This window comes from Lycorma delicatula, chromosome 1 (assembly GCF_047948215.1).
Source record: "Lycorma delicatula isolate Av1 chromosome 1, ASM4794821v1, whole genome shotgun sequence".
Classification (NCBI taxonomy): domain Eukaryota; kingdom Metazoa; phylum Arthropoda; class Insecta; order Hemiptera; family Fulgoridae; genus Lycorma; species Lycorma delicatula.
This window is the reverse complement of record NC_134455.1, coordinates 390,352,396-390,365,755: the sequence shown is the minus strand read 5'-3', so window position 1 is coordinate 390,365,755 and position 13,360 is coordinate 390,352,396. Positions and strand designations below refer to the sequence as shown.

Here is a 13,360-nt window from a genome sequence, read left to right as displayed (position 1 = left end):
AAAGATATTATAAGAGCACCCCCCATTGCACTTCTTTAAACAGTGCCACAGGGGCAGCCCGTTTTTAATACCGGTTGATGTTGATGATTGGTCTCGTCTCGCACGAACTGCTCGCACAATCTTACCAGAGTAGTGAGACTCCATTCTGGGTCCACTCTGGGGTTCACTTTTTGGTTACTGTTAATATGACCCTATATAACCATTATATTAACATTTTTATACCGATTTACATTTATTTATTTATAAATATAATTTAACCAAACTTAACATTAGTATGTGGGTCTGTATGTGTGTGTGCGTGTGTAAGTTAGCACCGGAATGTACCGATCAATAGCGGAAAATTTCGACTCGTTAGTACATATCTCGTGGTGATCAGGTGTATACTTATTGTGTTATTATATGTCGATATATCGATATATATATATAAATAAAAATGTAAATGTTCGTTTGTTCAAAATATTAAATCTCCGAAAGTTCTTCACTGACTGCTTTAAAAATTTTGACACAACGTTGCGTTTGAATACGCGCGTGTTTTTATATACCTACGATTTATATACGCAAGATGTCACACCAAAGATGGTTTTTTTTTTAAAAACAGCGGTATCTGTTGGGACATAAAAGCAACACACGCTATACTAAATATTTTACGATTCAATTTCAATGTTTCCGATATGTGTGTCCGCTATAGACTAAAAAACTACTGGACCGATTTACGCGCGGGGAAAAGGGAGAAAGGGAAAATTCGTAAAAGGGAAAAAAATCGAAAAAAAGGTGAAACGGAAGAAGGGGAAAATGAAAAAATAAAAAAGGGGAAAACGGGACAAAGTAAATGGAAAGGAGAAAATGAAAAAGGAAAGCGGGAATGGAAAAGGGGAAGGGTAAAGAAGGCGGGAAATAGGGAAAAATAAAGGCCAAAAGGGGGGGAAAGGCAGTTATGTAAAAATGAAAATGGGAAAAAGGAAAACTAGGGAAAAGAAAAGGGGTGAAAGGGAAAAGGGAGAAAGGGTAAAAGGGAAAGGTTAAATTTTGTGAAGTTCCGTTATGTTTATTTTGTTAATGTTTTAGCAAACTTTCAATTGTGTTCATTTAATCTATATATATATATACTCAAATCTAGCAATAGCGAAGCATTGCCGGATCTGCTAGTTAATAAACATTTTTTTATTTATCTGATTGCTTTTCTTCATCAAATAATGAACTATAAGCAAAAAGTAGGCACCGGAATGTACCGATCACTAGCGGAAAATCCCGATTTGTTAGTATCAATGTCCTAGAGTTAAATTTCTAATTTAACTTTCATTATATCAACTTTCATCATTCAAAAAAAAAAAAAAATTTTACGCAGGAGTTAATCAATTTTGGATACCTAATAATCCCATTCGGAGACACCGCCCGCCAGGGTGACCCACCGGAAGGGCCTAACTAGCTGTATATATATATATATATATATTTTTTCTTCTAATTGAAATACATGTATAAAACCTTCTCAGCCCAAAAAAAAGGGTAAAAATTTGGTCGCGTAGTTTTTCTTTTTATACCGAACAAACAAAACCCTTCTTCGTTTTTATATAATAGTTTAGATGTATCGACATAAAAATTCAGTAATTACATTTTTTTTATCAATAAGTTTGATATCTGACATTGCCAACAAGAAAAAAACTAGCTGTCAAATATTTTTAAAGAACAAAATATTACTGAAGTAACTGTCAAATTGTCAACCTGGGAAATCCTACAGTTTTAACGTCGATTGGAAAAGTAGTAATTGTGTCATAAGGAAATATATTGTATAACACTAGAGCTAAGCAAGATTATTTGATTAGTACAATACATACTATAACTGATTATTAAAGTTATGTATATATATATATATATATATACATACACACATGCTTGATTGATGTAATATATTTTTTAAAAGTTTCATATTGACTGGTTTTGAGCTTTATCTTAAAATAGTGACGGGTTAAAAGGACTAAATTTATGAAATTTGTTCTTAATCTACTTTTCAGGAACAATATTTTTTTTTTTAAATATATTTCATGAAAAAACTACTTACCAACAAAATGTCATATTGCTTGAAACGATTGAAAACCTACAAATTTTTTTATTAAAAAAAATAAGTTGTAAAACATTAAAAATGAAATCAATTTTTTCCACATACCGCACGGAAAACAATCTAATTGTTTATATATACTAGCACACCTGGCAATGATTCGCTGTTGCTAGATATATATATATATATATATATATATATATATATATATATATACTAGCAGATCTGACAGACGTTGTCCTATTCAAACGTTGTAAATCCAAAACTAAAGAACATTTTCAAATTAATTATAAATTGTTTGGACCGTTTGATGAAAAATATGTAAAAAAAAAAAATTTTTTAAATACGTGACGCCATCACGCGTACAGTTATCACAACTCAAACTATGAGATCATTCAGCGTTCTATCGAGAGCTTCAAGTGAATGTTTGTGAGCCATACTGCGTTCATCCCAGATAATAATTTTGCATTTTCTCAAAACTTCAGCCGTGCCTGAATGCTTATTTATGTTACACATTGCGTCTGGATTTGTGAGAATGTTCAACGGCAACTCGAGTGATGAATGCGCAGTCCGCCCTTCTTAAGCAATGTCGTTGCAATGCCTGATGAAGCAATTGCCAACACAAAAACGTTTCCAAAGTTGCCGCTATTTCTCGCTTCTCCATCTGTTCGATCTGGTTGTATTAACAGCGTGTGTTAATTTGTTGCTCCTCATTTCCAGTGAAATTGATTTGAAAAAAGTTTGGAACGCCATCAGGCATTGAGAACAAAGAACCGATTTGATGATAAACTTGACCCTGAATCTTAAAATGTCGATTCAAAATTACGACCGTCCTCGTTCTGAACGATTTTTGTCATTTGGAAGCGAGAATTAAATTTAAGAATTTTACGCAAAAACAATTTCGATTGAGATGTGGCTCAAGCCAGTAGTATTTTCAATGTTTCTGGCGGAGAATTCAATGGTGGAAATGAAACTTTTCCTGATGCGCAGGAAAGACCGGCCGATTCACCTTTGTATTTAAATGCATGAGACCGTTGGGATTCTTTGTCCATATTGTAAATGACAATTAATGCATGTGACGAATAATCTATTTCTGGCTCATATTCGAACGAAAGGCGGTGAAGTGATACACGTGTCAATACGTGCCGCTTTATATGGAAGTGAAACTTGGACGATCGGAGTATCTGAGAAGAAAAGATTAGAAGCTTTTGAAATGCGGTGCTATAGGAGAATGTTAAAAATCAGACGGGTGGAAAAAGTGGCAAATGAAGAGGTATTGCGGCAAATAGATGAAGAAAGAAGCGTTTGGAAAAATATAGTTAAAAGAAGAGACAGACTTATAGGCCACATACTAAGGCATCCTGGAATAGTCGCTTTAATATTGGAAGGACAGGTAGAAGGAAAAAATTGTGTAGGCAGGCCACGTTTGGAATATGTAAAACAAATAGTTAGGGATGTAGGATGTAGGGGGTATACCGAAATGAAACGACTAGCACTAGATAGGGAATCTTGGAGAGCTGCATCAAACCAGTCAAATGACTGAAGACAAAAAAAAAAAAAATTGACACGTGCATCATTACTGACATAATTACATGACATTAATGTGCACGCGCAATTAAAAGTTTGATAAAACGTAACAAAATTAACATACGGAACTTCACAAAATTTAAACTTTCTCTTTTACTCTTTCTCCATTTTCCCCTGTTCCTTTCCCCCCATTTACCCTTTTATCATTTTCACATTTACCTTATTCCCTTTCCCTCTCACCCATTCCCCCTTTTTCCTCATTTCCTTCCCCGGTTTCTATCTCCTTTACCCTCTTTTCAGTTTTATTTTTTCTCCTTTCCATTTCCATTTCAATTTTCCCCTTTTTACATTTTTGCCTTTTAGTTTTATCGATTTTCCCTTTTTCCCCGTGCGTTAATCGGTCCAGAGGTTTTTTAGTCTATAGCGGATACACATATTGGAAACACCGAAATGGAATCGAAAAATATTTAGTATAGCGTGTGTTGCGTTTACGTCCAACAGATAGCACTGTTTTTCTAAAAAAGCATGATTTTACATGTCACAGCTGTGACATCTTAGATATATAAAAACACGCGCCAATCGAATCCAACGTTCTGTCAAAATTTCAAAGCAATCGGTGAAGAACTTTCGCAGATTTAACATTTTCAATCTTTACATTTTTATTTATATAGATAAACAATAAATAAAGGTATATTAAAATACCTTCATTTATTGTAATGTACGCATGCGTTACATTGTAAGTAAAAAATCCGATGTGGACACATGACCTCCTTGTACGCCTATTAAATTACATACACACATTTTTTTTTAAATGAAAACTATAAAATCTTATTTTTATTAACAACTTTTTATATTTTTTCATACATTTTTTATTATTATTATTATTGAATTATTAATTTTTTTTTACAAGCTGAGATTAATAATTATTAATAAATCAATACATTTACATTAAAAAAAAGTTATAAAAAAAGAGATAAAGTCTCATTCGAACCGATGTGGCTTCCCTTGTAAGGTCAAATATTTCATTAATTACAATTCAATTTGGCCATAACTCTGGAACCGATGAAAATTACTACCGCTTACAGATATCGTTGAAAAGCTCTCAACGTGGGTTTATTACTGCAGTTAAGAAAAACGTGTTTGAATACTTTTGGTTCAGTCGATTGCAATGAAATTTGAAGGTGGACAACTTGGTGTTATAACAGTTCTAAATCCAAAATTTCATTATCCTACGTTTTTTAGTTATGCGAGATTCATACGTACAGACGTAATGCCGAAACTAGTCAAAATGGATTCAGGGATGCTCAAAATGGATATTTCCGTTGTAATCTGACATCGAAGTTTTTCCCGATCACAATACTTCCTTCTATGAAGTGAACGAAGTAATGTGATCGCGAAAAATTATATTATATATTATAATAATTATAATTATATTATATATTGATTTTTTACATCCGTTTATCGTTTTCTACAATTTTTTTCCATGCTGACGTTCTCTTTACATCTTCTACGTAATTAATTCCTTTATTTCGTACAATGAAGTAATAACGTAGATGTAATGAGGACGTCACAATGGAAAATATTGTAGAAAACGATAAACGGTTGTAAAAAATTAATGTATAATATATATGAATCGTAACTACAAAAAATAAATAATATTAAACCAATCTTATATATATATATATATATATATATATATATATATTACAAAAATTGGGCAGAAATCCTATTTCCAGTTAGTCCGGGTGAATACCCGGACTAACTATATATCGGGCTGAATTTTTTTATTCTGCTCGAAATAATCCACAGACATGTCATCAAGCATCAGCATACCCCAAAATTGAGTCCTTTCTGAAAAGTCGTAATTTATTCCTTAATTGAAGAAATTATCAAGGTTATTACTCATAGAAAAATCATTTTGAAAGCGTATGGATATTTTATGAAGATATCTGCTGGGGGATTTCGAGCAGAATAAAACCAAAAAATCAGCCCGATCCGATCAATAGAACATCTGAAGGGACTGGAAATAGGATTTAAGCACGCGTTTTACCTGTGGTAGAAAAAGAAAAAGAACAACAAGCGGGTTAGGGGCGTAGTTCCATATAAGCTGTGAGGCCCCGAAGTGATTTTAGAAGTACTGAAATAAATTGCACAAAGAAATTTATTACCCGCTCATGTACACAATCAACTATTCTAAATCTGTAAGGTATACTCAGTGACACATTTTGTTCAGACTACGGAATAGAACACCGTGACTTTCTTACGGGAATTTATAAATACTATTCAAAATAAAAATATTCTATTCAGTTATCTATAGTTATTCTATTACAACAATTCTGAGCACGCTCTGCACCGTTATACAACTGCATGATGACTTGATTTACCCATTCGCGCATGCCACCTTTTTTTTCCTTTTTACTCCGCCATTAAGGTACGCACAGCGCTGTCAGAGTGTCGTGTCAGTCGACTTTTTCTTTTTTCTTTTTCCTGTTTAGCCTCCGGTAATTACTTTTCAGATAAAACTTCAGAGGGTGATATTCGTGAGTGTAAATGAAGCGTAGTCTTGTACAATCTCAGTTCGACCGTTCCTGAGATGTGCGGTTAATTGAAATCCACCACCAAAGAACACCGGTATCCACGATCTAGTATTCAAATAAGTGTTAAAAATAACTGACTTTACTAGGACTTGAACGCTGGAACTCTCGACTTCCAAATCAGCTGATTTAGGAAGACGCGTTCACCAATAGACCACCAACCCGGTGGGTTCGTGTCAGTCGACTGCCCCCTGTCTTTCCTAGTCCTACGGGCGTACCATCGAGGTCCTCCTAGTTTCACTCAGGGACGTTGACCTCCCTTCTGGACAGCCAAGTTCCCCTCTGCTGGGGAGCTGCGCCCCCCGTTCCTACGCTAACTAGCTCCAGATGTTCGTTGCGCACATCCCTAGTTCTCCCCGCGACCCTCTCAAAGCTTGAGGGTGCCCGATGCCATCATCGGATAGATCCGCCTCTCCCCCCATTCTTGTATATATCGCGTGTGCCACCTAGTGGGAACTTCGGGAACTAATGGTGTTACGCGGGGATGAAACTTGTGGAAGTTTTGAGTGATGTATCTAACAAGTTTGAAAGTATTAAACGCTACTTTTGTATAACTAATTTAGAAATATTCTGTATTATAAACAGCAATAATAATAATAAAAAATAAGAATAAGAATGTTCGGGAACTTTTCAGTAGACCTTTAATTGATAACTCTTTTTTTCCATTTATTTATTATCTTTTTTGAGTTGTATCACTTTTCAACTATAAATTTTTTTTAAATGTAAAAGTTTAACTGAATCTTATACTTTTGATGTTTCAGTTAATTACGTTAACAAAAAAAAAAAAAAACAAATTATTATATGAAACCGTTAGTTTCTTTCATATTATCTATACTAATCGATTTATTTATTTTCCGATTAGTTTGAAACTTTAAAATTCCTTTTATAAAATTATAAAGGGCCTTATTTTATACCACGGACACATCTCTTTTAATCTATGACATTTTTATTTTGTTATTAAAATTATTGTTCATAAAAGTAATAAAAAAAAGCTCTAAACAAAATATATAACTTCCTTTGTTTATTTTTTTTTATAAAGAATGCCTAAAAAGAAGTGTAATGTATTTAGGATGTTTACATGTAAGTAAGTTTTTTCACCGTAGCCGCTCAACGACTAAACCGATTTAGATATATGACGCCGCGTTGGAATCCTTACGTTATCGGGAATGCCATAGTTTATGTATATATATATTATGTTTATATATATATATGTTTAAATAGATACAAAAAGTTCGAAAAAAGTTGTACTGTATACAAAATTGTCAGCCGCAGGATCATTAATTATTCTACGTTAAAGAGTAACAATTTTTTTTGCGGGAGTTTTGTTAATTTTAACTTTTATCTATTGCTCAATCTTACTAAAATGTTTGCCCGTAGAAAAGACGCGAAAAAAATATTACAAGTATACAAGTATTATATGCTTGTAACAATTTTTTTTACAAAATTCAAGTGATATTAACAACCAAATTTTTTTTCCACATATGAGACGTTACTCACTCAAATAATAGCTATTTAATAACAGAATGATTTACAAAGAACGTAAGAAATTTTCAGGTCATGTTTTAATAACCCACCGGGTTGGTCTAGTGGTGAACGCGTCTTCCCAAATCATCTGATTTGGAAGTTGAAAGTTCCAGTATTCAAGTATTAGTAAAGACAGTTACTTTTATATGGATTTGAATACTAAATCGTGGATACGGGTGTTCTTTGGTGGTTGGCTTTTCAATTAACCATACATTATAGGAACGGTCGACCTGAGACTGTACAAGAGTACACTTCATTTACAATCGTACATATCATCCTTTGAAGTAATATCTGAATGTTTATTCCAGTAGACTAAACAGAAAAAAGAAAAAAATCATGTTTTAATGGTAAAAATAAAAATTAAAATTCGATGCACATAGGTTTGGAAATGCATAGTTAGCGACTGTTGGTTGCCGAAAGATTTCGTCCCGATTTCTGCACCTTCGGTTAAATTAAAGCAGATCGTAATTCTCAGGACACAAAGTAAAGGGTAAATTTAGTTATGTGAAATCTGACCTGAATAAAGATTGAAAAAAAAATTTATTTTTAGTAGTTAAAGCTAAGAGTAAAAGACAAAAGATTGGTGTTAGAAATACGATTTAATTTTTGGTAAAATAACTCTTTGCTAATAAATACATAAAAATACATAAAGTAAAACGGTACGAATTAAGTTTACAGAAAACAAATCATATTCAAATGTATTTGAACTAGATAATAAAGGAAACCAACCGGTTTGGTCTAGTGGTGAACGCGTCTTCCCAAATCAGCTGATTTGGAAGAGTTCCAGCGTTCAAGTCCTAGTAGAGTCAGTTATTTTTAACACTTATTTGAATACTAGATCATGGATATCGGTGTTTTTGGTTGCTGGGTTTCAATTAACCACACATCTCAGGAACGATCGAACTGAGACGGTACAAGACTACACTTCATTTACACTCGTACATCATCCTCTGAAGTATTATCATAAAGGTAATTACGCAAAAAGAAAAAGATATTAAACGAAAAAAAAAAGTTCAATATTGTAAACAAAAAACAATTAAAATTTATTAATCGATTAAATATCGTAGATGATTTTTACATATATTGTAATCGCGGTTTTCAGATTTCAATGGAAATATCTATTTTGACCATCCCTGAATCCAGTTTGACTACTTTCAGCGTGACATCTGTTCGTACGTAACTCGCATAACTCAAAAACGATTAGCAGTAGGATGTTGAAATTTTGGATTTAGGACAGTTGTAACATCTAGTTAAACACCTCCCGTTTTTATTGCATTCGACTGAACCAAAAATGTCCAAAAAAAACTCAAAATCCAAAACTTTTAAATTTATTACTACAGTAATAAGCCCTCATCGAATGCTTTTCAACGATATATAATAAGTGGTACTTTTTTCATCGGTTCCAGAGTTAGAACAAAATAAAATTTTAATTAACGAATTATTTTGCTCTTATAAGGGGAAGAAACATCGGCGAGAATTTGTCTTTTATTTAAATATATTGATTTATTTATAATTATTATTAACCTCAGATTGTAAAAAAAAATTACGATAAATATTAATTTAGTAATTAAAAAAAAAATTAAAAAATATCAGAAATTATTAATGAAATAAAATTTTATGTACTTTTCACTTTTCTTTTCAAAAAAAATGTGTATATGTAATTTAATAGGCGTACAAGGAAGTTATGTACGCCTATTTTATATCAGATTTTTTTAATATTTTTAAATTAAATATCTCTCAGTCTGAAAAAAAAATTATATACTCACATACACACGCGCGCGCGCATAATATTTGTATTTTTTTTTATAAATAAAATTTCAAAACAATTTTTTTTACAAAATAATTTTTATTAAAATAAAATAATTATACATTAATAAAATAATAATTTTGTACACAATTTATATTCACTCACATATAGAAATTTTGTCGCATTAAAATTTTGTCATACAGAAATTTTGTTTTATGTATTCGATATACGTTGAATTTTGATGTTGCTTCTTGTAAAATTTACTCTTCAAATTTAGTAATTTTGATAACGTTGAATTTTGATGTTTATAATAATTTAATTTTTAATTTTTGATAAAATTATAATTAAATTCTTCAAGATCAACGCACCCACTACGTATTTTAGTAGTGGGACGCTGAATACTATGTAAACTGAGACAGCAACAGCGAAGGAAGCGAACTTGTATAATAAAATGAGAAGTAAATATATAAGATAGTTCAACATAATTTAGTCGATTAATATGTTTTATCGTATTTTATTATTACTTTTCTTATATCACCTTCTTTGATCTTACTGTTACAGTTGTCTTAAGCAGAATGATTTTAATAAGATATAACGTATGTTGCTATGAGATTAAAAATGATGTATGTAATACATTGTTTAATTTTATAAATATTTTATTCAGTTTTTAAACACTCCTTTGTAATTATAATTCGAGTGAACGCGCGCGCGCATAAAAGAAATAAGTCCATGAATTTTTAGTTTTGATTAACCTGGGATAGAAATTAAAAAAATTTGTCGAAAACGCGTTTTAGGTTGTTTTTTGTTTTTCTTTCCGTAGGGGGAAGAAAAAGCTCTGGCAGCCGACGTCAGGCCCGCACTGACGGCAGTGCGGGGCTCTCACCCGCTAAAAAACCTCCCCTCTTATCATGAAGGGGCCGGATCTAAGCCGTATTGTATGTTTAGTCCCTGCACGATCACCCAGGCACTCTACTATCCGAATTCGTATGACCGGAAGGCTTCAGGAGGGTGTCTCAGAGGTTGTAACTCAAATTTTTTAAATTGTATCACTCTTTGTAAGATTTTAAAGGTTTCTTTAAGATAAGGGAAATAATATTAATAAAAATTTAATAAAGTTGACAATATCGAAAAAAATTTATTTAAAAGGATTTACGTATTAAATATAAAGTTTTCTTATTTACTTACATTTCATTTTAATAAATATTGGGAATGACCTCCTTCTGTTGTTTGACAGGATGTGTGGGATGATACTGCAGTATTCAATGATTCCCTACGGATATTTTGTGTTGATTCTCGAATTTTATTTTATAAATTATCTCGACATCTTGAGTCGTATGATAAACAATACTTTTGTAAAACGTATTTTCCAAGTTATTAGAATTTCATGTTTTGATTACCATTTTCAGTTATCAATAAAATAATTAATAATAATAATAATAATAATGTTAGTAAAACTAATATGTGAATTATTAATACACAACGTCAATGGAGAAATAAAAATGTATCGAGAACTACAAACATTATATATAATGTTTTATTTGTTTTTAATTAATTCGTAAATTTCTTAATAAATTCATGGACTATTACTACTAAATTTAGCAATTTTTCTTTTTAATAAAACAAAAAAAAAATTAGATCAACTCAAAAGTTAATAGTTGACAGATTATGAATTTATTTTTTTTTAATATACATACGTTAAAATTAATAAAATACAGCCTATTTTTTAAATAAACAAATAAATGAAATTCTATTAATTAGAATTAATTTTTTTGTACATTTATATTATAAAAAAAGCCGACAAAATAAAATATGTTGCATGGCTTTCCCGAGTACGCGGTCATGTCATACAATACTAATTACACAGCTTTTGCATTCTGTATATTTTTTTGTTAGTTAAAAAAAAATCTTTACATAAAACTACTAATTAATGATGTTAAAGAACAGTTTAGATCTGGAGTAACAACAGTACAAGGTGAAAAGATGAAGATGCTACGATTTACTGATGATATAGTAATTCTAACCGAGAGTAAAAAGGATTTAGAAGAAACAATGAACGGCACGGATGCAGTCCTTCACAAGAACTAACACGTGAAAATAAACAATAACAAAACACAAGTAATGAAATGTAATAGAAATAATGTAGATGGACCGCTGAATATAAAAATAGGAAGAGAAAAGATTATGAAGTAGAAGAATTTTGTTATTTGGAAAGTAGAATTACTAAAGATAGACGGAGCAGAAGTGACATAAAATGCTGAATAGCACAGGCAAAACGAGCTTTCAGTCAGAAATGTAATTTTCTTACATCAAAAATTAATTTAAACACCAGGAAATTATTTTTGAAAGGCTATGTTTGGTGTGTCGCTTTATATGGAAGTGAAACTTGGACGATCAGAGTACCTGAGAAGAAAAGATTAGAAGCTTTTGAAATGCTATAGAAGAATGTTAAAAATCAGACGGGTGAATAAAAAGACAAATGAAGAGATGTTGAGGCAAATTGATGAAAAAAGAAGCATTTGGAAAAATATAGTTTAATTTTAACTATAAACAGACTTATAGGCTACATATTAAGGCATCCTGGAATAATCGCTTTAATATTGGAGGGACAGATTGAAGGGAAAAATTGTGTAAGCAGGCAAAGTTTAGAATACATAAAAAAAAAATTGTTAGGGATGTAGAATATACGGGGGTATACCGAAATGAAATGACCGGTACTAGATTGGGAATCTTGGAGAGCTGCATCAAACCAGTCAATTGAATGAAGACAAAAAATAAATAAAATGAAAACAACTTATAATTTTGATGATCATCTTGCAATTTATTTGCACTACGGTCAGTTCAGCATTAATAATAACCATCGTGTCAACAAGGATAACGAGTTTAACTAATAGACCAACCCGGTAGGTTAATGTTCGCATTTTCGTAAATCACTTACATGTAAGTGTTATTTACACAAAAAAATAACCACAGACGATATATTTATTTCATTATATGTTGAAAATAATTCTGTAGGCGATTAAAATAAAAAAAATAAAAAATAATTAGAGTACCTTAGTATTACAAAATAATATTTAATGTTAGGTTAACAATTTTTTAATCTCTTCATTATGAACGAATATGAAAGTTATTTTTATCTATCTTTACAACCGTAATTATTTTACTAATTACAGAAAGCTATTGAAGAATTTATATAAGTAAATAACGTTTTACAAATTTTAAATCCGTAAAAAAATAAAAAAATTTACACGAACTACATTTTATACCAACGAACAACAATATCGTATGGTTCTGTAAAATGTATTTTTAATAATATCATTAATTTCGACTATTTAAACAACAAATTCATTATTGTTCATATAAATAAATTCATATAGAAAAAAATTTACTCGATAGATTAAAAACTTTGGTTACAAAAATTTATAGAATTTTAAGGTTAGGCAAGTTAAAGAAAATTTTTTTTAAAATTAATTAACCTAATTATATTTATATTTTCAATAGTATTTCTTACGCTAAACAAAGAAATGTAATATAGATATAACTTACTTTTAATATCTTCCCAATTTCAAACCCGATTTTAATCTTAAAAAAAGTATAGATCAATCTTCAAGAGGTCCCGGATTTGAATCCCGCGGTCAGATATAGCATTTATCATACGCTACAAATTTCCATGAGGGTTAATTGACGATAGTAGTTGATGCCCGTAATCTCACAAAAAAAAAATCATAAGTTTAACTGTTTTATATATATATACACACACACGAGTACATCTTTAAATAGAAACTTTATAACTTTTTTCAAGTCACTTCTAAATATGAAGAAATAACAAAATCTGTGTGAAAAACAATTTTATCACTTGACAGTAACAGTGGGATAATAAAAGCAAAACAAAATTAATTTATAATTTATAAATTAATT

The 13,360-nt window shown here is 30.9% G+C and overlaps 1 protein-coding gene across 2 annotated transcripts in view; it reads right to left on the bottom strand.

The window, feature by feature from the left end:
- Positions 1-13,112, bottom strand: part of LOC142317354 (neurocalcin homolog) — an 85,432-nt gene extending 72,320 nt beyond the window's left edge. The window contains exon 1 of one of the 2 annotated variants that reach the window (XM_075353839.1): positions 12,989-13,112. The gene's annotated coding sequence lies outside the window, so the exon portion shown is untranslated. The remainder of the gene's footprint in view (positions 1-12,988) is intronic. The other variant, XM_075353838.1, reaches the window with a different exon arrangement.
- Between the last annotated feature and the right edge of the window lie 248 nt (positions 13,113-13,360).